This window comes from Alligator mississippiensis, chromosome 3 (assembly GCF_030867095.1).
Source record: "Alligator mississippiensis isolate rAllMis1 chromosome 3, rAllMis1, whole genome shotgun sequence".
NCBI classification, from domain to species: Eukaryota; Metazoa; Chordata; order Crocodylia; family Alligatoridae; genus Alligator; species Alligator mississippiensis.
In genome coordinates this window covers 113212424-113239185 of record NC_081826.1, presented here as the reverse complement: position 1 = coordinate 113239185, position 26762 = coordinate 113212424, and the positions used below count along the sequence as shown (strand labels likewise).

Sequence of the window (26762 nt, the reverse complement as noted above, 5' to 3'; positions counted from 1 at the left end):
AGCCACAGGGAGCAGATCTGTAGAGTCAGGTGGTACCATGTTTACTTAGCCACTCTACAGACTAGAGCAAGTAATTTTTTTACCACTTACTCTCTCAGAAGCTTTTTAGAACTACTTCCAAACCAACTCCATTTCCTCAGTTCATTAGCTTGATCTCCCCAGCAATCGCCTGTACTTTAAGGCCAACATTTAGCTACGGTCTAATCTGCTTTATCACACCAGAAGGTGCTGAAATAAATTTCTAATGGTCTATGTGCCTATTAGTGTGTAGGTGCACCTGCTCTGCTATGTCACTGGCTGAAGAGCACTGTCTTCACAATTAGCAATTCTTCTAAGTGATCAAAAATGCAAACTCTTACAGGGAGATTGCATGGTGCAGTGGACAGTGCAAGAGATCATGATTCAAGAGACCTGGTTTCCATTTCCAGTTCTGTCATTAGCTTGGCAGGTCACTTCACTGCCTTGTGCCTCAGTTTCCCCATGCATAGAGTAGGGATGTTAATATTTTTCTTTGCAAACCACTATATGGAGAGGTAGGTATTATTAGGACTTGGATTATCTTGACGTTTTCTGTGCCTCACAGTACTGAGGAGTATTCTTAGTGGTTCAACTACACAGTCTTCTGAGCACAGAGTTGCCAAGACTAGGCTAAAGAGACAGAAGTGTGTGTGTAGCAAGACTAGAGTAAGAAAAGCTCCTTGTGGCCTATTGTTACAGTTGCTGGCTAGTTCCAAGGGTGACCACATTTCCACAAGTCTCAAAACAAATTACCTGAACAGCATTGGTGGAGATAAGGGTTACCCAAGTGCTTTCTTTTCAAAGGGTCCTCCAGTATACCACAGCACTTCCCCTACCACCATGGAAGAGGGAGTGAGGGGTGCAGAACACTGCAGGGTGCTGGAGGATCAGCAACCCCTTACTGTGCACCCTAGTTGAACACTATAGCCACTGCACTCTCGCTGAAAACAGGACAAAAGCATTTGTTTAAACAAAATGATTGGATGCCAAAGACAGGTATTTAAAACAGGACTGTCCCTGCAAAGATGGGACGTTTTGTCAGTCACCTGATCTAAGGGGCATGTTGTGGTCACTGGACTGGTATAAGACTCTTCCACTGTGGCTAGGGACAGAAGTTACACATAAACCAGGTTAACAGAAAATCAGATAAATCTATAACCGAACAGAAGTTTAGCTCAAGTAAAGTGCTTTCAAAATGGCTGAAACTGGTTTAAGATAAATCTGGTTGAATACAGCATCAGATTTAACCGATTTTGGTCAAACCAGTTTAAGGAACTTCTATCCAAGATGCCTGCCTGATTTAACTTAACTTGCAGTCCCCCAGCATCCCAGAATGTTTTGCAGCCCTGGGCTGGGCTATGCAGTTTGCTTCCGCAGAGCAAGGTTGGCTCTGCCCCTCTACTTCCTAGCCGGAGCACTATCACTACTCCCGCTGGCTGAGAAGAGGGTGGAGGTGGGAAACCCTGCTCGGGACTGCAGCTGGGGTCTGCCTGGCAGGGGTGCAGGAGCCCCTGCCAGGCTTTTCCCAGCTTGGAGGCAAGGGGCATGGTTTAAACCCTGCTTCCCTCCCCCCTCTCACCACCATGGAACCCTGCCTGGGTCTGCCTGGCAGAGGCACAGCAGCCCCTGCCAGGCTTCCCCCCTTCCCTCGCCTCCCCGTTGCCTCAGACCGTCAGCCCAGGACCAGTGTCTGACCACACCCCCTCCCCCGCCCCCACCACTCAAGTGGGGAGTGGTGGGGACAAGCTTGGCAGGGGCTGCTGTACCCTTGCTAGGCAGACCCCTGCTGGGGTCCCATGCCAGTGGGAGATAGGGGGGAGGGGGTTTTAAAACCCCTTCTTTGCCTCAGCATGCCAGCCAGGGACCAGGGTTTGGCCACATCCCCTTTCCCTGCTCACAGCTTGATTGGCAGAGACAAGCCTGGCAAGGGCTGTTTCCTCTCTCTCCCCCTCCAGGCAGACCCCAGCTGGGGACAGTGCAGGCCAGGGTGGGGTTTTAAACCCCTCCCCAATCATACTCGGCCTGCCAGAGCCTGGCCACACCCCCAACCAGCTTGAGCAGGGAGTGGGGAAAAGCTTGGAGGGCTTCTCTCCCAGTTTCCCTTGAGCCTTCCCGCCACTGATGAACGCCCTTGGCTTCTAGCCTGAGCCACTGCAGGCATGTGCTGCATTTCTGGAATTAAAAGCAAAAGTCTATTCAATTGCTCCTTGGTTCAATCTACACAGTTTAGACTAACCCGTAAATACTGAATTGATTCAGGCCTAGGCTTATTGAAGGTCTGTACTTAGCCTGTGAGACTAAACCCAGTCCCTGGCAGAAATCCAAGAATGACCTGCAGGAAGCATGCCGCTACTGTCTGCTCTTCTAAGGGCATTTCATACTTTTGGTAAAAGGAAAAGAAAAAGCATCCCCGTTATTTGAAGACAGGAGAGTATGGTGTACATTACTACTTTTCTACCAGGTTTTGGATTTTGGCATAATGCCTGATTAACAAGAGGCCTCCCTAGATGTTCAGGTAAAGGCACGATAAGATCTGATGCACATTGGGCCTCAGCTCTGGTCATGCCACACGTGCAAGGAAGGAGGCACAGTTGTGGGACCCAGCATCAGATCCAGTCACACCTTATTGTTGATGTAAGGGGAACCCAGGGTGCTCCCGAAGGTGTGAATCCCCTGGCTGATGGGACTTGCAGACGTGGTAGCACTGTAGCGCTGCTGGGACTCTCCTAGGAGCATTGCACAGCTAGGGTTGAGTGTCTCCTCAGCTGCAGGTGAGAGTCTCACCAACTGATGGGGCTCCCAACCAAGGGGCAGACCCTACTACACCTGCAAATTAAAGCTGGATAACAACCAGCTATAAAAGTTACTGCACATTTTCCAGCTCTAATTCTATAGCTGGTTGGACCTTTTTATGGCATGATAGTTACTTTGCACACATAGCTCATCTAAAGGAATTGTGCAATTCACCAGTTAATTGCATAATACATGTAATATGTAGAGGGGGCCTAGAGGGAAGCAAAAAGACAGCTGAAATACCATTATGTTTCCTGAGGGATGGAACCAAGCATGCTTATATTTCAGCCTGGGGGAGCACCCAATACAAGACCCCTAATGTGAACTGCTCGTTACCTTTTAAAAGTTTTTATACTTTTCTTTGATAGAGAGGAAGTAAATATGGGCAGGAATGTATGTGGGTGAGGAAGCAGTGGGAGGAAAAAGGGGAGATAGATTTGGGGCAATGATGAACAAATAAATAACAGGGCAAAGGTGGACAGGCTCAAGACAAGGAGAGGGAGCGGAGAGGCAACGGGGGGTGGGGGCGGAATATCAACTTCAGTCTCCCTTTCTGGGCACGCACAAAAATCGTGAGGGTCCTGGCCTTCTCCCTATCCCCCAACATGAAACAGATCTGCTAGGTGGGTGCTGAGAACAGGTGCTAGCTATAGGCATTTTAGCTAAACATTTCAAAGCTGATAGGTGCGAATGGGAGAAAACAAGCACATACGTTTACCCATATAAGAACATTTCCTTGCAGAGTCAAGTCTTTGCCTTTTCTATTTAAGTGCCTCATTTTCTTTAGTGTTGTGAATTTAGTGGTCTTTACTTCTTCCAGACTGTTTGCTTGGGAGAAGCTTATAGGCTGCAGAGAACACATGAAACTAAAAATACAGGTGGGAAATAAGAATTGATTAATTGTACTATTTTTACATTATTAGAACAAAGCACTTGACTGTACTAACATACTCAGTTGCATCGTAGACAGCCCACAGATACAGCAGAAACATAACAGGAGCTGGTAAATGAGAGAGCACTTAAAAAACTTAATCAGAACTCCACAAAATAAACCTACTACTTTTCCCTACATTTTGTCACCCAGCAACTAACTGGTTCCAAATTCAGAGGATGGGTCATGGGGTGGGACCTACCTAATTGGTGGTGGCTGTCTCCATATTTCACAGTCCTGGTACAGTGCCAGTCGCCATTTTTGTGGCAGTGTCGTGCCCCACCCCTATGCCTCTGATTGGCTGAGGGGCCCTGGAAGTCCCACCACTCTCTGGAGATTGACAGATACTTTAGGACCCCCCTGAACCTCCCCCACCCTCCCATTTTTTTTCCCTTCCACTTGCTGGCCGCTTTCCTGCTTTTTCCATGGAGGACCTACCAAATTCATGGTTTCCACAAAAACCATGAAATCGTGAATTTGTCTAGACCTAGGGTTTGGTCTAGGGTTGCCAACTCTGAATCTATTCTGGGAGGTTTATCACATGATGTAATGACATTAACGGGTCATTACTTCAGGAAAGCAAATGCACATTACTATTACATTTTAAAAACCCATTGGACTACCGTATAAATTGGATTCAACATTTAATATTTATTTTAATGAATGCCCTATCATTCATCTCCCAGGTGACTTTCAGCAGTCTCCTGGAGATTTATATCTAACTTCTAGAGACTCCAGGGCAATCTTGGAGGGCTGGTAACTCTAGTTTGGTCCCTGCTCCATGAATGATTTCAAGGTTTTTTATATCCAAGTTACATTTTTAATATAAATTGTATACCCAGAGAGAGGGCAGAGACCAGAGATGTAAACCCCGCTCCACCCAGATGAGAGCCCACACTACTGGCCAATAGTCAGACAGGGTTTTTTTGTGATCCTTCTAGCCCAATGAATCTTGCATTCTTCATTACCCAGTGACCTAGCTTCAACAGGAAGGATGAAGGGTACTTTCCTGCAAAGTGACCGATAATTCGGCAGTTAGCACACTTCCTTAGGTGATGGGGGACCGGGGGGTTTAAAACTCATATACTGAATAAATTAAACTGGAGTTTGCCACTTCCTGGGTAAGGGGTCCAATCATGACTATTAGAGAAAAAGCACCATTAGCACTTATTGTTTCTGAATGAAAGTGGCCAGTGGCTGCTGTGCTTTATGCTATATACTCAGTGCTGTCAGCGCATGTTTGGTGTTCTCAGTGTACACCACGTGGATTTGGCCTCCCTCCAGAGATGTGCACAGGAGCTAGTTGCCTGGCTGCTCATACTGGGATAGTTCTAGGCACACCCAATGGCAGGCACCAGGGGAAATTCATAGTAGACATATGGTCTGTCTGCTCTCAGTAGGGGGAATTCACTCCTGGGCAAAAGGGCATGTACAGTCCTGATTTTCATGGTGCAGGAAGAACTTAGGGGAAGAACGGTTTTTAAAAAAATCACGTGAATCTACCTAGGAACTCTGTGCTGGGTACATCTGATTTCTTGAAATAGCATAGTGGTAATTTACTCAGCTGCTAAAGCAAAAGAAATCCTGCAGAGAGGTTTATGAAGTCAATGATGGATGAAGTCAATTTTTTTGCTGACCTTTTAAGAAAAACACAAACCTAATAGATTTTGAGAAGTTCAGATCAATCCATTGCCACTTTCAAGAGGAAAAGGGCAAGATATACTCTATTCATACAGCATAGCTCTGTATGGTTTGGTCAGCTGATCATAGCTGCTGTTGGAAACTCCTCCTATAGTTCAATTAACAATTGTGTCTCTATAAATGCACATTTTCAGGAGATGCATCCTCACCCGAGCATTGCACCAAGCCTATAAACCAGGGGTGTCCAACCTTTTTTGAATGTGGGGCTGGATCACAAACGTTTTATCACCCAGTGGGCTGGCGAGACATATTCAAAGACATCACAGGAAGTGGTATCATATCAGGAAGTGATGTCACGTGATCTTTGACACCAATGAAGTTGAGAGGTTGACATGGTGCTGGTTGACATGGCACGCATGCCCGGGTTGACATAGTGTTGCAGGAGCCACTTGGCTACAACCGGGTTGACCTGGTGCTGGAGAAGCCTCAGGGCCAGGCTGGGGTTAACCTGGGGCCCGCCCAGCCTGCCCGTGCCATACCCAGGTTGACATGGTGCTGCAGGACCCGCCTGGGCAGAACTGGGTCGGCACCAGCCAGGAAAAGCAGCATGCACCTGAAGCCGGCTTCCCATGTGCTGCTGGGGATGGGAGGAGGCCGGCCAGGTCTGCACCAGCCAGCAGAAGCAACGGCGGAGCCGTGTGCTGCTCGGGACTGACCGGCGCAGGCTCGTCCCATCCTGAGCAGCCCGCCAAGCCAAACCTGAGCAGTTGTTATTCCTCTCCCATTTGGTATAATTTCCAGCCAAAGTATTTGTGTATGCAATTTTACATTAGCTTTTCACTTTAAGCGAGGAGGATTTTCATCCTTTTATGCCCAACTGATTCCCTTTGATGGTCATCTAAAATTCCATCACTGGATGGCTCAAAGCCAGGACCATCCTACTAATGCTCATTACAGAAAATAGGATAAATATCAAATGTCTCATGAAAAAGGTATCCAAAACATCATAATGCACCATAACGACACATCCTGCCCTTAGGGGAAGTTTGCTCCTAGTCCCAAACAAAGCGTTTGGCTTATGCCCTAAAATTTAAGGGTCTGATTTCTCTTAGACACTTTTATCCTATTTAATATAAACTGCAGCTGTTCCTCTTGCTTCGCTACTTTGCACTGAAACGTCCAGTGATGCATAAAATAACTTCAAAATTGTAGATTAAGGTGACTCCAAGGTACAATTAAAAATAATAATAATAATAATGGTCCACTTCTGCCGATGCAAAACATGGCATGAGCTGACACACTGAAGTGGGTTCTAGCATTCAGGAGAAAAAGCAAAGTAAGTAAATATTGGCCCCTGCCAAGAACTGTAAATTATTTTTTTTTTTTAATTCCTCTGAGATTTGTACTCTCTCTCCTCAATAGATTTGCCTTATTTTGAGGTTGGTTGAACTAAGCAAGTGTACAGGCTATAACTGGGTTATTGAAAAGAGAAGAGCCATCAAAATTCTGTTAAGTAGGCCATTATTGGCTTATTATGATTCTTGCAATGGAGCTAAGGGTAAGGAGTGCAGTATAGGATGCCAACTCCATTGAGAGCTTTCTAAAGAGATGGTAGTAAACCACACTGATTTGCTTGCAAAGAGAGATTCAATTCCATATTGGTTATGCTACTGGTATATCAAATTACCATATTAGGGATCATCAGTTTCTGCATTTCTTCTGAAGGGATGAATTACTAATTAAACAACCGTTAATCTGAAGAGCCAACCTTACATAAACTGAAATAGTTTGTGATTTATTCCACTCCCTTTATGCATCTGTTTTCCCCTCTCCTTCAGAATAAACTGTATCTGGTTTATAGTTACAATTATTAATAGCAAGCTCTGCACTTTCAGGAGAAGGTGATGAGAAAGAACGGGATAGTATTTGTCCTCCCACTATTCCTAGGGGGTTTACTATGGACCATAATTCCTAATAAAAAAAAAAAAAAAGGTGGCAGGTAGTGGAAAGTGTTCTTTGGTGGCCTAAAATGCTTAAGTGCAAGGACATACTCTACTACAGGCAGAGAGAGTAATGAGGGGTAGTTAGCACAGAGCAACTACTGAACAAGGTTGCATGCAAAATCTAGCCCTTCCCTTCTCTTTTTCCTTTCCAAGATGAATAATAATATTTACTTTCCAACAAAAATAAGTTAGTGTAAATAATTTAGCACAAAGTTAGTGGTCAACCTAGAGGTATCCACAGTGTCCTAATACGGCTAGCTACACTGATCATTTTTGCCAGAATGATCAAGCACAGGTCAGAGTGAAAAATTTAAAGGGTTGGACAAGGGAGACTCATGGGAAGTGTATAGATCAGTCTTTCAACTCTATACCAGTGTTTCTCAACCTTTTTACACTCAAGGCATGCCTCAGAAAAATGCCAGTTCTTAATCTTCATTTTTTTCAAACTACAGAAAAATTACAGTACTGTTATTCTGTTGCAAACAATTTTGAAAGACCACAGAAGATCAGAATATTTTTAAATACTGTAAATTCTTATTTGAAACCTCTGGGCTTAGGTGTGCAAACATTATTCACAAGATAACAGGACTAACATTGTGATACACCCCAAAACACCAATGGAAAGATCTTAAGGCCCTTGTTGATAACCACTGCTCTAAGCCTTGCTTGAGAAAGCTCCTCTGTGACTTGGCATGAGAAATACCCAGGAAGTGTGGCTGCTGGAGGTACCAAAAGGAGCAAGAATCAGAATGCAGCAATGAAACACCGCAAATCCCTAACTAAAACACATACCAAAGATTGCTGTGTTCCTGAATGTAGCGTGGCACCCATAGATTAGCTCCTTTGCTGCACACTAAATCCCAAATGCCTATTAAATAACAAACATACTGTGGGGTAAAATGTGGGGTTTAGGTCTCTCCCATGCAAGCTGAGAAGTTCCTCTCATTTAGTGAACAGATTGAGCTTGCTGAAGTGCCTCAAAACGAACATTTAAAATCTGAGGCATGTCCTTGCATAAGGAATCATTTTTGGTGTCAAACATGGAAGAGGGCAGAGTTTTACAAAGCTATGGAGCGAATAAAACCTATACATAAATACAGTATTTATTAAAAAGAATCAATCAACCATACTTATGTGACAGAGCATAAGAACTCTAAACTAGTAATTAGCATGTGAGAGACTGAGTAAATACATGTTTAACTGCCGTAAGTACTCAATTCTGCAAAGTCTTACTCACATTAGAAAAACCCATACTCATCTAAATACTCACACTTATTTCAGTAAGATTGCTTATTTAGTCAGGACTAGTCACAAGAGAAGAGATTTGCAAAATCAGACCCCATATATTAGGCCACCAGCAGAAATTATCAATTTTGTTTTTAAATTTAAGTGATCGCTCTCATTTTAGATATCATTTCTGTTTTGGTAAATACATAGTGTAATATGGCAAGGCATCAGCCACTGAGAGAACTTTATTCTAGAATATGGTACAAATACAATACTAAAACTAAAAGACAGACAAATAAACATCTAGGGGCCTGATCTGTTCTTATTTGCACTGCTGTAAATCACTGGAACTGCTCCAGTGCAATAGATGAATATACTCCTTTCCATCCAAGCAGGATTGCCAGAGTCCATAATCAAAAGTCTCCAGAACAAATTCAACTTCTGCTGTATCCATGGAAGCTACACTGCATGAAGCCTTGGAAAAAATATTGAGGAGGACTGAACGTATAAATCTCAAAATCAGGGACCGAGGGAAACATTTCAGTGATATTTACATTAGAGTGCATACAGATCAAAAGGAAAGATTTACAATCCTGCAGTATCAAAAGTCAAGATTATGGATGTAACATGGGGTGTTCTGCTTCTACTCTATAGGGATAAAGCAAAGGTTGCACATTCTGTGCATTTCTGATCCCTACTGGTCCTGACCTTTTGTTGTTTCAAATACAATACAAAGAACAGGGAGGCATATACCTGTAACAGGAATACTTCAACCTGTCAGAGAGGTTTAAATTGTTCCTTTTATTTCTCCCTTTCACGTAACCCTAATTAACTTACATAACCCACACACATTTTCAAAGACTTTCACAGGCTTTTGTGTCATGCTCAGATAAGCCCTTCCCCGAAACACTTTAGAGTACTTTACAGGGCATACTTTACCAAACAACATAAAACCCCCAAGATTCAAAGGACAAGTCTGAATAAATGAGAGAATCAAATGTTCCAGAAAATACTGCAAGAAAATATCCCTAGGTGAAGAATGTTAGATGTAGCAAGCCAGCCATCTCTGAATGGGAACAACAGTTACATCATGGACACCGAGATCCAAGAAAATGTACTGATACAGCCAAGCTTGATTATACTTTATATAACAGTACATGCTTTAGTCTAAGCCATTCATTTCACACAGAGAAGGTTAGAGGAGATGCCTGAAGCAAAAGAAACACGATCAGAAAAAGGTCTCTTTTGCTAATGCCCGAGAATAAGACTGACACCATGGGGAAAAGAATTTTGGTACGGAAGGGAAAGACAAGGTCAGCTGACAAACTGAACATCCCGGCCTACAGACACCACCTAGTTCTCCTTGCCAATTAGCCCAACCAACTCCAGAGGATGTTGGACATCAACTCTGAGGCAGTCAAGTGAATAGGGCTCCAGAAAAAGAAACCTATCCTGGCCATCACTGCCAGGATCCAGGGCGAGCCCATGAGGCACCTGAAGGAAAACGAGAGCTACCTCCACCTGGGCCCACCTACTGGCCACCAGGTGAAACAAATGCTGGAAGAGAAGGTAGGATCATGCAGGATACCTAAACACTTGACTCCCCCTCCTGGCAGGAAAAACAAACAAAACAAAACAAAACAAAACAAAAAAAACCCCAGCAGTCTAAACACCTTCTCATCCCCCACATTTTGTTCAATGCTGAGAGGCTCAGCAGTCCAAGATAACTCTCAAGAAAGTGGACTGTGAAATCAGCTGGCTCCTCAATTAGGTGGATGAACCTGGTGCTATGAGCCAGCAACAAAATGCTGCACATCCCCCTAAGAGCAGAGGGGTGCCAAAGCCCCTCCCATGAGAGACCTCTGCAACACTGCAATAATCACCCATGCCTTTTGCCTCCTGACCTGTCTCAACAAACTGGTAAGGAGCATCACCATCAGTATCCTGAAGGAGACCATCAAGAGGATAATGTTAGGACCATGGGAAATTGAACCTGGAGCAGCTGAACCAGTAAGTCCTCAACAGCACTTGGGTTGCAGCTACCAGGGGACATGAAGGGTAACAAGAAGGGTTTCTACAAGTATGTTAGCAACAAGAGGAAGGTCAGGGAAAGTGAGGGTCCCTTATTGAATGGGGGAGGCAACTAAGTGACAGAGGATGCAGAAAGGGCTGAAGTACTCAATGCCTTCTTCACCTTGGTCTTCACAGGCAAGGTCAGCTCCCAAACTACTTCACCTGGCAGCACAATTTGGGGAGGAGGTAAGCAGCCCTCAATGGTGAAAGGACAGGTTAGGGACTTCTTTGAAAAGCTGAACATATACAAGTCCATGAGGCCAGACAGGATGCACCCAAGGGTGCTGAGGGAGTTAGCTGACATGATTGCAGAGCCACTGGCCATCATCTTTGAAAACTCGTGGTTATTTGGAGAAGTCCTGGACAATTGGAAACAGGCAAATGTAGTGCCCATATTTAAGGAAGGGAAAAAGGAGGATCCAGGGAACTTCAGACCCATCAGCCTCACCTCAGTCCCTGGAAAAATCATGGAGCAGGTCCTCAAGGAATCCACTTCTAGGCACTTGGAGAAGGTGATTAGGAACAGTCAGCACTGATTCACCAAAGGCAAGTCATGCCTGACCAACCTGATTGCCTTCTATGACGAGATGACTGGCTCTGTGGATGCAGGGAGAGCAGTGGATATAATATACCTTGATTTTAGCAAGGCTTTTGATATGGTCTCCCACAACATTCTCGTAGGCAAGCTAAGGAAGTATGGGTTGGATGAATGGACTGTAAGGGTGATAGAAAACTGGTTGCGAATCATCGGGCTCAGAGGGTAGCAATCAATGGCTCGATGTCTCGTTGGCAGCTGATATCAAGTAGAGTACCCCAGGGATTGGTCCTGGAGCCAGTTTTGTTCAATATCTTCATCAATGACCTGGAAGATGGCATAGAGTGCACCCTCAGCCAGTCTGCAGATGACACCAAGCTGGGGGGAGTAGCAGATATGCTGGAGGGTAGGGCTAGGATTCAGAGTGGCCTAGACAAATTGGAAGATTGGTCCAAAAGAAATCGGATGAGGTTTAATAAGGACAAGTGCAAAGTCCTTCACTTAGAACAGAACAATCCCATGCACCAGTACAGGCTGGGGGCTGACTGAGTGGGCAGCAGCTCTGCAGAAAAGGATCTGGGACTTGCAGTGGACAATAAGCTGAGTATGAGCCAGCAGTGTACCCTTGTTGCCAAGAAGGCTAATGGCATACTAGGCTGCATTGGTAGGAGTATTGCCAACAGATCAAGGGAAGTGATTACTCCCCTCTATTCAGCACTGGTGAGGACACATCTAAAGTATTGTGCCCAGCTTTACTCCCCCCCCCGCCCACAGAAAGGATGTGGACAAGTTGGAAAGCATCCAGTAGACGCCAACAAAAATAGTTAAGGGACTGGGAAACATGATTTCTGAGGAGTGGCTGAGGGAACTAGGCTTATTTAGCCTGGAGAAAAGAAAACAGAGGGGATTTAATAGCAGCCTTGAGCTACCTGAAGGGTAGTTCCAAAGAGGATGGAGCTAAACTGTTCTCAGTGGTAGATGACAAAACAAGGAGCAATAGTTTCAAGCTGCAGCAAGGGAAGTGTAGGTTAGATGGTAGGAAAAACTCAAGAGGAGGGTAGTGAAACACTGGAACAGGTTACCCAGAAAGGTTGTGGAGTCTCTATCCTTGGAGGTTTTTAAGCCCCAGCTAGACAAAAGCCTTGGCTCAGATGATCTAGTTAGGGATGGCCCTACTTTGAGCAGGGGTTGGACTACATGACCTCCTAAGGACCCTTCCAACCCTAATTTTCTACCATTCTATGATATTGACAGGGAGTCAGGTGACTGGGGGGAGCCCCTGACAGAGAGACTATAAAACCCCTCCTACTTCCCATGGGACTTGTCCCAGCAACATCATCCTGCATGCTCCTTAGACCTGTGCCTTGCTCCTGTCTAAACCCAGTCATCACAATCCCTGCCCCTGCTTTGTTTTCAGCCTTCTGGCTCTGATCTACTATCTCCCCTGACCATGATACTGCCTCATCCCTTGGCCTGATTACTCAGACTGCCACAGACACCTGGTATGACCCCAGCCTGCCTACAGTAACTCACTAAGTGATTGCCCATGGCCCAGTCAATCCTGAGAAACCAACTGCCAGGCTGCCATCCACAAAGATCTGGCCACATTCTCAAGCGGGTCAATGAAGGGCAAGTTTGGGTGAGATAGTGGAGACCTTGCTTTGTGGTGGAGCCAAGCCTGCAACACCAGATGGTGTCTCAGCAAGCACACTGGCTGTTGCTGGACCTGGTGCAAGCAGTGGAAGGAACTGGGGATCTCTCTGTTTCCACTCCCAACTACCAAAGGCATCAACCTCCCACATTCAGTCCTGGAGAACTTCCTGCAGTATGCCGTGAAGACCAAGTTCATTGGTGATCTGAAGAAGAAACCCAGGAATAGATCTGGCGGGGGTAGGGGAATGAAGTGGTGCAGATAAAGCCCCTTTGATTCCTGCTCCACCCAAACTTGGAAACCAACTGCTTGGGAAGAACAGCGGCATTTCTATTTGAGCAGCACTGAGGGAGTCAACTGACTTCAGGGCTCATTATAATCTATCCAGTTCCTAATAGATAAGAACCCCCTCTCATTTTTAATATCCATAGATATTAAGGACCCCCTCTCACTTTTAATGGTCATGATGTTCTCTTATTCAGACTATCCTTTCTTTTGCTATTTTGTTGCCTGTTAGCCATTCCTGGTAATATCTGTCTTTTATTTCACAGCCCTGCAATCTGTTTTCAGCTCTAACTAGACCTTAACTCAGGTGTAGAAATGATCGACAGTGAAGTATTGGAGGCCATGTCCAGGTGCCTGAGAAAACTAGATTTTGTTTTATGAATCTGAATAAAGAGATGTGCATTTATACTACTACTATTAGTACTACAAAACTAATAAATCCACATCTTCTCACTATTTTGCCTTTTTTTGGCCTAGTTTGTTGCATTTATTGGACTATACACTAATCAAGTAATTAGTGCACATTCTAATAGAGTTATATTTGGTTTTGCTTTGATCTTAAACTGAATACTATAGTGCTAGGTAGGCCCCTAGCATATTAGTAAGGTTTCTAGTTTCTCTTTAACTGGAGAAAAGTAGGTGTTGTGTTATGTGAAGATGCACCACACCATCTGCATCCTCCTTTCCAAAATCCTAGAACTGCCCATGGGGAAACCTGACCTCAAAGAGGAAGTGTTTGCTGGTATCCATGCTCCAGTCGAACTTTGCACTCTGCAGACTGGTGCTTCATCCACTAGGCCCATCTCAACTGCAACATCTACTACAGACACCAAGGTAAGAGGTGCCCGAGATGCAGTTATGAGAGTGAGACTTTGCTCCACATTGCTACAAGCCCCACATGAGAGCATGGCACCTGGATCACAATGCCATCCAGGACCAGCTGGTAAAGGTCATCTTGGTGTGGGTTCAGGTGATAGCTATGAACCACATTGCCCAGGTTGCGATAGCAGGCTGCACCTGGACATTACTATAATAGATGAGGACAATACAAAGGTCCTGAAAAAAAAAAAAAAAAAATAAAAAAAAAAAATCAATGCAACAATCTTGTTTGAGAAGTGGTGGCAGGCTTTTATCAAAGCCCAAGAGCAAAAGCTGTCCAAATACAAGCCACTGGACAGTTCCCAAACTCTGACAGATTGTGCACCACCAATTTAAAATGATATCACATTAAGTGCCACTAGCACATTTTTCATTTCTACTTTAAGTACCACCAGCAAGTTTGTCATATAAAAATAATTATAATAAATCTGTTAATGTGTACCACTGACAGGTTGTCTGCATACCACTGGTGCTACACGTACCACAGTTTGGGAACCGCTGCCCTAAAGGAAAGGGGTACGACATGATGGTACAGTCCCTGATCACTGGGGCACTTGGAGCATGGGACCCGAGCAATGAGAGCATCCTGTGAGCCTGCAGAGTACCCCACCACCACATAAAAGCAATGAGGCATCTAATAGTATCTGATACCATCAGATGTTGAACATATCATGAGCCATTGCCAATATGAAGACAGCCACCCAAAATCACTGGCCAGAAGCAAAACCAAGATGGCGAACTGAACTTTTCCATCATATGCTATTTACAGACAAAAACATTGGCGATGCATAGGGGGTGCATGTGAGTGCACATGCACCCCCTGAGATTGGCTGTTGCCGTCGCTGCCGGTGGCATCTGCGGCCGGTCACCACTCGCCACTTCCTCCTTCCCCTGACACTGCCAGCAGCATCTGAGGCTGGTCACTGTGCCCCCCCAGCCTTGGGAGGCGCAAGGCATTCATTGACAAAGTCTTTTAATGCCTTTGACTATTCCCCACCCAAGCAATTGTACAGCGCATACTAAAAATCACTGGATAAAAATGTCTTGCCACTTCACAACTGTGTCCCGATGCAATTACTATGCTCAGATCTTACCTCTCTTCATATCATAGTATGGCACTGGAACTTCTTAATCCCCTATCTCTCAAGCGAGCACAGGCTGCATGACCAATTGCATGCCTTTGACTGTGTTAACATACACCAAATGTGTACCCATATAGCTACCATGCATGGGGTCCTAGGTTATCTTACAGCTCTACAAAGCCATGCAAATAACCATGATTTTTAACATTGTTGAATAAAATTTTAAATCTCAGAATCTTAGTGAAACAACACAGGCTGAGGAACAAAGCAGTTTCTAAAGTGATAGTGTAACATAATACCTTTCTACTACTCTTCATATAAAAAAGCTTGTAGCCAGTTTATGGGGGTTTTTTAAGGTACTTCTAGAGTTGTAAGGGGAAGTGTGGAGCGTTTTGCAGAACTCCTATTAATTATGGGAGCACAATTAATTCAGATTAGGACAGCACCTAAGAGCCCCAGATGTAGACCAGGATGTCCTTGGGTCAGGCACTGTACAAACATGGAACAAACCAGTTCACTTCTCCAAAGAATTATCTTCTTGAGAGCTGGCAGTCTGAGCACAAGGAGGAAAATAGCTTGGGATAGTAAGAAAACAGCCAAGATAAAATAAGAACCTTGTTACAGAGAATCAATTAGTGTACTTGATTTCTTTAAAAGCCAGAAGGGATCCAAACCTGAATAAACAGCTCACCTTCACTACTGGAAGAGCAGTGTGTTTTTAGCTTGTGGTAACTAATGTGCAAATATCCACGAGTAAACAAAATAAAAAACAAGCAAACAAAACAAAACAAAACCTAGTGAATACAGCACACTTCAGTCATACTGTAGTGCCTTGTCTACACCTTTTTTTTTTTTTTAAACAACAACAAAAAGAGCTTGTGGTTACCATCCCCAAGGCAAAAAATATCCTATATTTTAAGCAGTGAAGACAAGCTCTAAGTACACTCGCACATCACAAAGTAAGCTACCACTGGAAAGTACGGACAGTCACATAAACTTAGCTCAAGGGTTTAAGGGTTTTGTCTTGAAAACACTTATTAAGCATTCCCACTGACTATCCAGAGAGACTACCTACATGATTAAAAATCATATGTACAACTGGAAACAGGGATAGGACATAAATGCTATCACTCTGGCCTTCATGTAAATAGGCCTTATCAGTCTTCAATGAAAATGATTTGACCACATGAAATGGATAAGGACCAACAGCAATATATACACTAAGTGCTGAAGTAAGTTGGTGTGCTCTTAGATCAACCAGAGTTTTGATGTGTGACAATGTTCCAATTGTCCTCAAAAATAGGTAAAAGGTCCAGAAATCACAACACAGAAATACACCTCCGTTAAGGAAATAGCAGTTCTTACATCCCAATGGGGAGGGTGCAATGGTCCTCTTTTCTGTACTGAGGAGGGGAAAAAGGAAAAAAAGACAGCATGAAATAAAGCAGGGAAAACAATATTAAGAATGGTAATGATGTCATGATGCATCATCTAGCAACACTTGAAAACTTCCTTTTGCAGTCGGTCTCAAATGTCAAAATTAGAAACTTAAATGTCTTCTAAGAAATCTCCGAGGACATGGGTTCCATTTCTTAGGAAAAATATCTGGGGGCTTTTTCTCTCTCAGCCCGATATCATCATCAAGAATGATTTGAGGGGGAAGAGTGTCATACTTAGTCACTAAGAAAAAGCTTCAGTCTAAGTCAGAATGAAGAAGAATCCAAACCCTTTATGATTTTAGCTACAAAACAACATGCGTAAAGCTCTAAACTGAAAAACAAACAAAATAAGAACAGAGACACCTCTTGCCCCCCACAAAACCTAAGACCAACAACATCATCACAACCACACTCTCCCACCTCCTCACCAACTTAGGTATTATCTTCAGGATGTTGTTTTATATCACAGTATTCATTCTGTATCATGAATTGATCACTCTCAGTGAAGTGCATTGCCTGCATGACTTTCCATGTATACGATACATTACAATGATGTTTTGAAGGCAAACAAAATCATTTCTTCTGCCGACCATCATTTTCCAGTCAGAAAATGCCACCCCAGGACTTCCCTGCTTCATCCTTAGAAGGTCAACAAACTTAATGTTCCTCAAGCTTATCTTATCTTCAAGGTTATTTATTTGAGCTTTCAGATCTTTTAATTCTTAATAATGCATTTTTAGCAGTTAATCACATCTCACTTCCATGAAACATTATTCTTTTTCTTCCTAAAGAGTTAATTAAAAAATAAATAAATCCACACATGAAACAATGATAAATCACAGGCTGGGATTTCTGTATGTAATTCTTGTGGACAAGATAACCTCAACCTGTTAAACAGGATCATGTATCTTTTCATTATGTCATATGAACAAGCAACAAGTTTTTAGTGTATGCATTAGCATTTTCCAAGTATTGCTGTTGATGCTAAATACAATGTTCTGGCTTTCATTACTCACTCAGTAAAACAAACCCCACAGGCCCTGATATTAGTCAGACTTTAAAATGTTTTCAGGGAGATTTTCAAAGATACAAAGATTACTGGAAAACACACACCTTTCCAGACTGCTTAGAGGCATAATTAATCTAACACTGATTGTATTGTGCCCCAGCCTTTCTGAACATTTTACATTTCCAGGAGTCATGTAATTCAGATACCAGGTAACCTGTTGTTGTGAAATTTACTCCACGGCCAGCACAAAGGAAGGTCACTTTACGGTATACCCGAGAACCCACGCTTTCAATTAATCCAAATAATCTGCCTGACTAGAGATTTTTGAATGTTGGTAAAAGTTGCACAGATTCAGAATGGCAGCTCTCAGAAAACAAATATGCTCATCTGTTCCATTCATGAAACTCTTGGGGGACCAGGCACAAACTCTGATTGTGATGACCGAAGTCAATATTTTATTTCTCTCAAGACAAACTTCTTGTACTAAATTTTACTTCTGGAGAGCAAAAGGGAAGCTGTTGTACTAGGCACTGGCTTTGCAGACCAGTTCAAGTGCAGAGGAGCATTAAATGGTCCACAACTGTGTGTATGCAGCTTCTACTCCTATCGATAAGGAGTGCAGGAGCTAGGATGGTGAGGAGGTTAAGATGCATGGTCAACAGCCCAGAGGTTGCAAGTATGAGGCCACAGCAGAAGTACCCCCAGCCCAGCCCAGCCCAGCCAGATTCCAACAAATCTACGAGTTCTGCTAAATACCTGGTCACAAGGACAAAAAAAGAAGGAAAAAGTGAGAGTGCCAAAAGAGAAGACAGTAGGCAGTTCAAGGGAACTGTTGTTCCCTTGTTGGTTGAAATCAGCACATTTATTCTGCTAATGGACCCATTAATAGAAGGGAGGAGGCAAACAATCCTAATTAAAGTGCCAACAAAAGATAACATTAATTTTTACAAAGTGCTTGTAGAGGATGCCATTCCATTCTGAAGAGCTGCATATTTCTTAATGGAGAGCAAACCTTTGAAACAGCAGGTCTCCAGAATGTTAAACAATCTTAAATATTCATTGCATTTCATCTTTTGGAAGGACACTGTCCACCTTTTTCATCATTTCATTGTTGTTGACTCTGTTACTTTTAGTGCTCTTAGAAGCTTGAGAACAACGTTTCCCTTTATGTTCTTTGCCATTTGTCCAATATTGATTTGTCTCCAGCCTCTCTTACGGATCTGGAAATTAACGTGGCTTGTTCAGTTCTCCCTTTTGTAGATGAACTTTACCAACAGTCAGGACAACACTGAAGATCACTTTTGTCAACTGTTAATAAACCAGGAGAGCAGGTCGAGGGAAATACTGCTTTTGTGCAAGTCCTATATAAACAGTCAGAGTTCCACATAAGCAAAATGGCCCCTCAAACTAGCATAGCAAAGATGCACTAGTTTCTACTGCCAATGGACCACAGGGTGTGACATGCCTACCACAGTGCCCTGCGGTCTTTGATCCTAAGCCTGAATGGCCTAATATGCATATATAGCCAGACAAACTGGGGACAGCCATGCATTCATGGCTGTCCGCAGTTGACCTAGCTATCCACACAAGTCCAGAACAGGGGTGCAACTCAAGTCCTCATATCAAAACACCTTAACCACTATGCCAGCATTCCTAGATATAGCAGCAGTGCTTCCATCTTTTCCCAGCAGTGGCACAGTAAGAACCATTATCAAGAACATTTATCTTTGACAATTTTAGATTCCTGCAGTTATTTTCCATCCACAGTAAAGTCAAGGATGGTCACATTCTGAGCTTTGACTACAACATTTACATAAAATAGGATGGCTTTAAAATGTCCCATTAAATTATCCTTGCATTATGAAAACATGCATACTACACTTCTTTTTAGACAGCTGTGACTAAGTGAAGTTTTGCATATTACTATTATTATTAATATAATTGTATTAAATGGCAAACATGTTGAGACAATCTGGCTGTTCATCAGAGATTTCAATATCTATTGAAAATCTGGGAAGATTAATTTCAATCCATATACTCCCTGTACCCTTTCAGAGCGAAATACAACTTAAAATATTTATTGCAAACTCCACGATTTGTATTCATATTGGGATATGTGCACTTAAGGTCACTGGAAGCATCAGAAATGGGTGCAGGTAAAGCACTCACCCCTGGACCACCTTAGTCTCCAGTTAGTTGTAAAGGGGTTTAAGTCTGCAATGGGCAGAATTAGAGTGCTGTGGACACAGGGCCATTCCCCACCAGGTGGACTTCTGGAGGCAGAGGGACTCCTGTGCAAGTAACGTACTATCTCTCATCCTCAGTAACGATGGGAGTCTCTGACCCATGGTCTCCTGGGGATTGAGGAGAAAGCCATTTACATATAATAGGATGGCTTTAAAAAAATAAAATAAAAAAGTCACTGACTATAACAGCAACAGCTTGAGACTTCTGCCATTCTTCAATCCCCATCTGTCAAAAGTCCCACAGAAATGCACGGAGTTCTTACACCATGAAACAATGTCCAGTGGGAATGGAGGTGGCACAATTTGGCCTTCTATATAGTTAAATTGCTTTCCAAAATGGAATACAGATTCTGAGGCAACACAAAACAAGAATACATATCACAGCTCCCAAGTAACACAAAATCTGAAGTAATTCTGAGTCGTCAAGACTAATTAACAGATACCCAAGAAGGTCCAACTGGTACAACACAAAACATTTTAGTCCATTGATTACTACACCTTTTTTGTTTAAATCAATCTGACAGAGATATTAATCTCAAGAGGATAATTTGCAATTTGTAACTCAAAAGTGACATCTGAATTAAGCAAATAAAAAGCTCAGTGCAATGCAATGCGTCAGATGCTTGGAGAGGTGCCAGGCCAAAAGTTCTTGTAGTTCTCTCATTTGTGCTACTGTTAAAAGACATTCAAAGTGGAACTGATACCCATCAGGGAAGATTTTCTAGAGTGGGCAAGTAACTTAGGAGCCTAAGTTCCATTTTCAAGTGACTTACGATAATTAAACTCAATCAGGCACCTAGCTCTCATAGAAATAAGTAATTTAGTGGGAGTTAGCTACCTACATATCTCTTGAAAAAAAAAAAAAATAAAAAAGATCAGAGCCTAAATGTCCAATAGGCTCATGTCCTCATCACTAACCAACTTAATACTTTTAAAAGCCTGTTAGTAAGTACCCAAAGACCCTTTTGAAAATGAGACCTAGGACTTGGGCTCTTCTCAAGTTGTAGTCCCCATTCAATTGCATTTCACTTTTTGCACTTTCTCCATCCAGGGGCATAACAATTTCAATTATTTCAGGGCAGATTATATCTAATTCTTTTCCCCTTGGCAAGAAAAAGACAAAACTCCATCCCACAGTCTTGATGCAGACGAAAGGTTTCCCGTTCGAGAAGTGGACCCAGGATTTTGCTTCCCTGCTATTATTATCTATTCAGTTTTACTGTGCCTTCGTCTTGTTCTGCAAGTCATTGAGAACAACCACACAAAAAGAAGAGAGATGTGGAAGCAGCAGAGTAAAGGATCTTACTACTAGGGGCTTTAATGTAAACTTTGCTCCAAAGGTTGCCCCTTAGTTCCAGCTGTAAATGGGTATTTTAGTCATTTTACTCGGTGAGTCAAGGGTGGCCAGCTATTACCTTGAGTGTTGCTAGCTATAGACACTAGTGTGTTTTAAACAGGTTAACTCAATGGGCTTGATAATCTTTTTTGATGCAGAGAGGAACAGCAAGGAGCACTAGCCATTTTGGATAGTCTTCCAGTTTAGTGGGAGCTCCTTAAACAAATAACTGGGAACTTCGACACAAAAGGGAGTACACAATTAAGTAATATCTACTTAAAACAAAGAAAAAACATCCAAATAGGAAATAGCTATTATGCTTTAATTTCACAGCCTAGTTTATTCTACACAAGCTTCTTTGCACAGACAAGCTCTGAGGCATCACAAGAAACTATGTAATCAGGAACATTAATGGTCACCTCTAAAACCTAATCCCAACATGGGCTAGTTTCAGTGCAAAAGCAGAGAGAGATTCTCTGGGAGCAGTCTCTTTGATTTTTCCTAAATCCTACTCAGGTATGTAAAGGTAATATCCCCAAGGCTTCACCACAAACAAGGAGGGAAGACTGAGAAATGTGACAAAAAGCATCCTTCAACACCTTGTCCACCCAAGAAATTTAACAACCCCCTCAAGGTGTAAAGCTATTGGGAAATGGGAGCCATTAAAAACAAAACAAACAAACAAACAAAAAACCCCCTCAAGAGACAAAACTGCATTTAGGACTAGACTCCACAACTGGATTTCTGCAGGTGCTCCCAGGGATTCAAATGCAGGACCTGGCCATTCAGATATATGTTAAGCAGAAAGCTCTGCACGAACACCTTTAAAACCACCTCATGATGGAGCCCATAAAATGACAGACATCTATTGACAATTACTGAATGTGTTATTAGGCATCAAACCAGAGGCTTAAGGCCAAATCAAATAACTTTAATCACCTCAACAAGTGAATAAATGCTTTAGGCATGCATAACCTGAAAATATGTGGCGATTGTGAAATAATTTTTAGGATGATAGAAGTCTGACTCTGGAATTATTCACAATGGCTGACATTTTGATCATCAAAATAAGAGCAACTGTAGTGGAAATAAATTGGAGTCTATTAACACCACCCCCAACACTTCCCCCCATTACAATGTGTAAGATGGTCTGGTAGGATTGGCACCCCCCACACACCCTGCTGGTTCTTTACATTAGTCATACGACATCTGGTCCGGTCTTCCTTGTTTTGCTGGAAATCTTTCAAGGACTTAAAACCATGTGAACTTGGGGGGCCTTTTCAGCCCTTATCTGAAAGGAAAGAAGTGTCAAATGTTCAACAGTAGCTTTTCTAGTAATTTTTAAAAATTTATTGGAGTTATACAAACTGTAACAAGAGCAAATAAGCAACGCTTTAGAGGAGCTGAACAGACACTTCTTTTTCTTTCTTTAAGGACCACCTTTAAGTCTTTTCAGAGCCATAGAAATATTGTGGACTACAAACAGAATGGAAAGACACTTCTCCCCTCTGGAATAGTACTAGTGTTTTAAGTTGTACTAAAAGTTGTCCCATATGTAATTCAGGTGGGGTTTACCATTTCTTTGTGGACTTGGACAATCTTTCCCTTAAGAACCAGAGGCTTATGTAAAATATAATCAACTATAGAACAAAAATTTCACCCAAGTGAGAGCCCACATTTTCAGAAAGTAGCCGAGCATGACTTCCAGCAGCCAGAAATAAGGAATTTCTTCTTCTGATACATCTTAACCACAGTTTTCAGGACCGATGCTGAATACACAGCACAGTTAAACAACATGCACCTGAATCAATACTGACCCTAGCAGTGATTCTCTGTTTTCAGACCAATCTTGACAAAGATGCTAACACTGTACATACAGGATTTAGTAATGTATTAACATGCGTCAACAGATGTGACAAAAATAACACATCTCTAACTTGGAAAAAACATTTGTTTGGTGTCTATCGTAAATAAACCATGTTAATTAACACTGTATTAAAGAGAGGAATGATTAAAAGTTCAAGTTTAGACATATCTTGAGCAAAATGCCTTTGAAATCAACGTGAGGCGCAAGGTTTTCTTAGGAAGGTATCTCTTATTGGACCAACTGCATAGCTGAAATTGAAAGCTTGTCTAACTCTAATGCAAGACATTCCTCAAAGAGAGCTTGTCTAACTACCCTAACTCTGCAGTTAGTATAGTAACTGGTCTCATCCTAAGAAATCCTTCCCTTTTACACCATTTCTGAACTATCACAGCTATATCACTCTTACACTGGAAAAAACAATGGATTGCTTCTACCTGGTTGCGAACCTAGTTACAGCAGCTTTATTTCAACTGGCATTGAAGGGAAAAACCCACACTTTTCTTATCAGACCAAAATGCCACGGTGATGCCCTGTGCCAGTTAACCAAGAACTGACCTTTGTGCCTGGAATCCTAGCAGAGCAAGTGGTCCCTGACCAAACAGTGTCAAAAGCCAAGTCAATTACTTTTCAAGCAGCTGAAGGTTCAAACAAAGTTTCAAGGCAGAAATGGCAAGGGAGTTTAAAGCCCTCAGTCCTCAAGGTGTGTCTATACAGGGGCAGGGGAGGGAAAGGTAGACTCATAAGATGTGAGTGTTGGAAGGGACCTCAGAAGGTCATCTAGTCCAACCTCCTGGTCCAAGAAGGACCAGCCCCAACTATCTCACTCTAGCCAAGGCTTTGTCAGTCCCGGTCTTAGAGAGCTCTGAGGCTGGCTATCCTTCCACCTCTTCAGGCAGGCAGCCTGCCTGCCTGTTCCAGGGTTTGACTACCCTCCTAGTGACAGAGGGACTCAAATAGATCTTGAATTAAGCTATTACCCCTGGTCCAGGACCTGAGGTGCTCACTGAAACCAATTAACTTTTAATGTCTCACACCAGAAGAATAGGGACAGGGATAGGGGCACTCGAGTCCACGGTCAAGTCCTTTAGAGCCCAGAACGAGGCAGCTCTGCCTTGACTGGAAGGAAGTGATTCTTCCCCTCCACAAGGCACTGGTGAGGCCACATCTGGAGTACGGTGCCCAGTTTTGGGCCCCCATGACAGAAAGGATGTGGACACATTGGAGAGTCCAGCAGAGGGCAACAAAAATGGTGAGAGGGCTGGGGGGACATGACTTTTAAGGAGAGACTGAGGGAACTGGGCTTATTTAGTCTGCAGAAGTGATTTCACAGACACCAGGGCTGGAAAAGTAAAGGCTGAGAGGGGATTTAATAGCAGCCTCCAACTACTCCCTGAAGGGGGACTCCAGAGAGGATGGAGCTGGACTGTTCCGAGTGGGGGCAGATGACAGAACAAGGAGCACGGGGCCTGAGTTGCAGCAGGGGAAGTCTAGGTCAGATATTCGCAAAGGCGCTCTACCGAGGAGGCTGGTGAAGCCGGGGGCTGGGGAACCTGCATCCTTGGAGGGGTTTCCGACCCTGGGCTGGGCTGGGCTGGGCTAGGTGGGGACGGTGCAGCTCGGAGCAGGGGGCTGCACCTCCCGAGGAGCTCCCTACACCCAATCCTCTCCCGTGCTGCGACTCCCGGCTCTGTGAAGCGGAGGAGAAGACCCCCCTCCCCCCGCTGCGGGCTGGGGGCAGCAGTCCCGGCGGGAACGGCTCTGCGTCCCCTCGCGGCCCGGGGGCAGGGGCGCCGCGTGCCAACCAGGGGCTCCCCCCACCACCCCACCAAGTCTGCCAGGCGCCGAAAGGGCAAAGCAGCGCAGAAAGTTCCCGCCACCTCAACCCCCCCGCAGGTGTCTCGCAGCCGCCCTGCCCCGGCTCCGGGGGCCGCCTTCCCGCGCGGGACCCACCTCCGGGCGCCATACCCGGGTCCTGGCTCCTCTTCGCAGCCCCCGAGCCCGCAGCGGCTCCGCGCTCCCGATCCGGATCCAGCAAACTTGCAGCTCGCTCTCTCGCTCGCTCCCCTCCCCTCTGCCCCGCGCCTCCCTCCCTCGGCGCCGCCGCCCGCCTCCCGCGGATGCCTCGCTCGCGTCGCCCCGGCGCCCGCGCCTCAGTCCTCCGCCGTGCCCCCGCCGGCCCGCCACGCCTCCCGGCCGTGGGGCGCGGGCCCTCTCACGAAGAAGAATTTCCCCAACTCTTGCGGTCGGGCTCGGCAGAGAGATCCTACTGCCCCAGACTAACTCGTCTGCCTGTCCCCTCGGACACAGCCGCAACCTACCCCCCGAGACGCGCCCGGCTCTCCAGCTAGTCCGTGTGTCCAAGCGCTGCCAGGCTGGGGCGGGCTGGCTGCTTTTCCTAGCTGGACGGAGTCCCCTGAGCATCACTTTGCACGCGTGGCCCCTCCGAATAAGCGTATAGCAGACTCGGTAGTGAATGGTGCGATCGTCAGCTGGGGCTTGCGGCCAGCATTACATTTATTGCAGGATTAACCAGTTGAAGGTGTGATTAGGGTGGCCATCATAGAGGACAGGCCGGTTGTCCTCTACTGACACGCAACCTGGCGCCTTTAGACTAACTTAGACTAGCCAGGGTACAGAGTAAGACCCAGCACACAGGGCAAAGTAACGATCACTGTAATTTAACTGGCTAATCGTGCAACAAATTTAGGCAGTGATGACACCTGCTTGAAAAGAAAAATAGAGGACATAAAGGCGTTGGGTTTCGTTTCAATAGGGGACAGAATAGCAGAAAACCGCAATGTCCTCTGTGATGGCCAACACCGGTGTGATGGCTGCTTTGCACGGTGGCCCCTCTAAATTTATTGCACGATTAGCCAGTTAAATTATAGTGATCATTACTTTGCCCTGGGTGCTGGGTCTTACTTTGTACCCTGGCCAGTCTAAGTTTATTGCAGTATTAACCAGTTAATGGTGTGATTATTACTCTTAGCGCTTGTGGCTTCTCTTACTTTACCCTGTGGCCAGTCTAAATTTACTGCACATTAATCAGTCAATGGTGCAATAATTACTTTGCTCTTGTGACCACTGTACATTTATTGCCTGATTAACCAGTTAGTTGTCTGATTATTACTTGCACCTGTGGCCAGTCTTTCTTTATTGTGGGATTAACAGGTTAATGGTGTGATTATTTCTTTGCACTTGTGGTCACTCTTACTTTGCACTGTGGCCAGTCTAAATTTATTGCTGGCTAATCAGTCAATGGTGTAATGAATACTTTGCACCTGGGGCCACACTACATTTATTGCACAATTAACCAGTTAATTGTGTGATCATTACTTTACATCTCTGGCCAGTCTTACTTTATTGTAGGATTAACCAGTTAATGGTGTGATCATTCCTTTGCACTTGTGGCCACTCTTATTTTGCACCGTGGCCAGTCTTACTTTATTGCATGATTAACCAGTTAATTGTGTGATTGGTACTGTGCACCTGTGGCTACTTTAAATTTATTGTGTGATTAACCAGTTAGTTGTGTGAGCATTACTTTCCACTTGTGGTGGGTCTTACTTTGCAGCTGTGGTCAGTCTGAATTTATTGCATCACTGACCACTTAATGGTGTGATCATTACTTTGCACCTGTGGCCAGTCTCACTTTATTGCACCACTAACCAGTTAATTGTGATAATTACTTTGCACCTGTGGCCCATCTAAATTTATTGCATTATTAACCTATTAATTATATGGTCA

At 44.1% G+C, this 26762-nt stretch overlaps 1 protein-coding gene across 2 annotated transcripts in view; it reads right to left on the bottom strand.

Moving 5' to 3' along the window:
• KCNG2 (potassium voltage-gated channel modifier subfamily G member 2) overlaps positions 1–25834 on the bottom strand; it is a 101234-nt gene extending 75400 nt beyond the window's left edge. The window contains exon 1 of one of the 2 annotated variants that reach the window (XM_019490452.2): positions 25334–25834. The gene's annotated coding sequence lies outside the window, so the exon portion shown is untranslated. Of the gene's footprint in view, positions 1–24965; positions 25098–25333 lie in introns of those variants that run through there. The other variant, XM_014606617.3, reaches the window with a different exon arrangement.
• Positions 25835–26762: the final 928 nt, after the last annotated feature.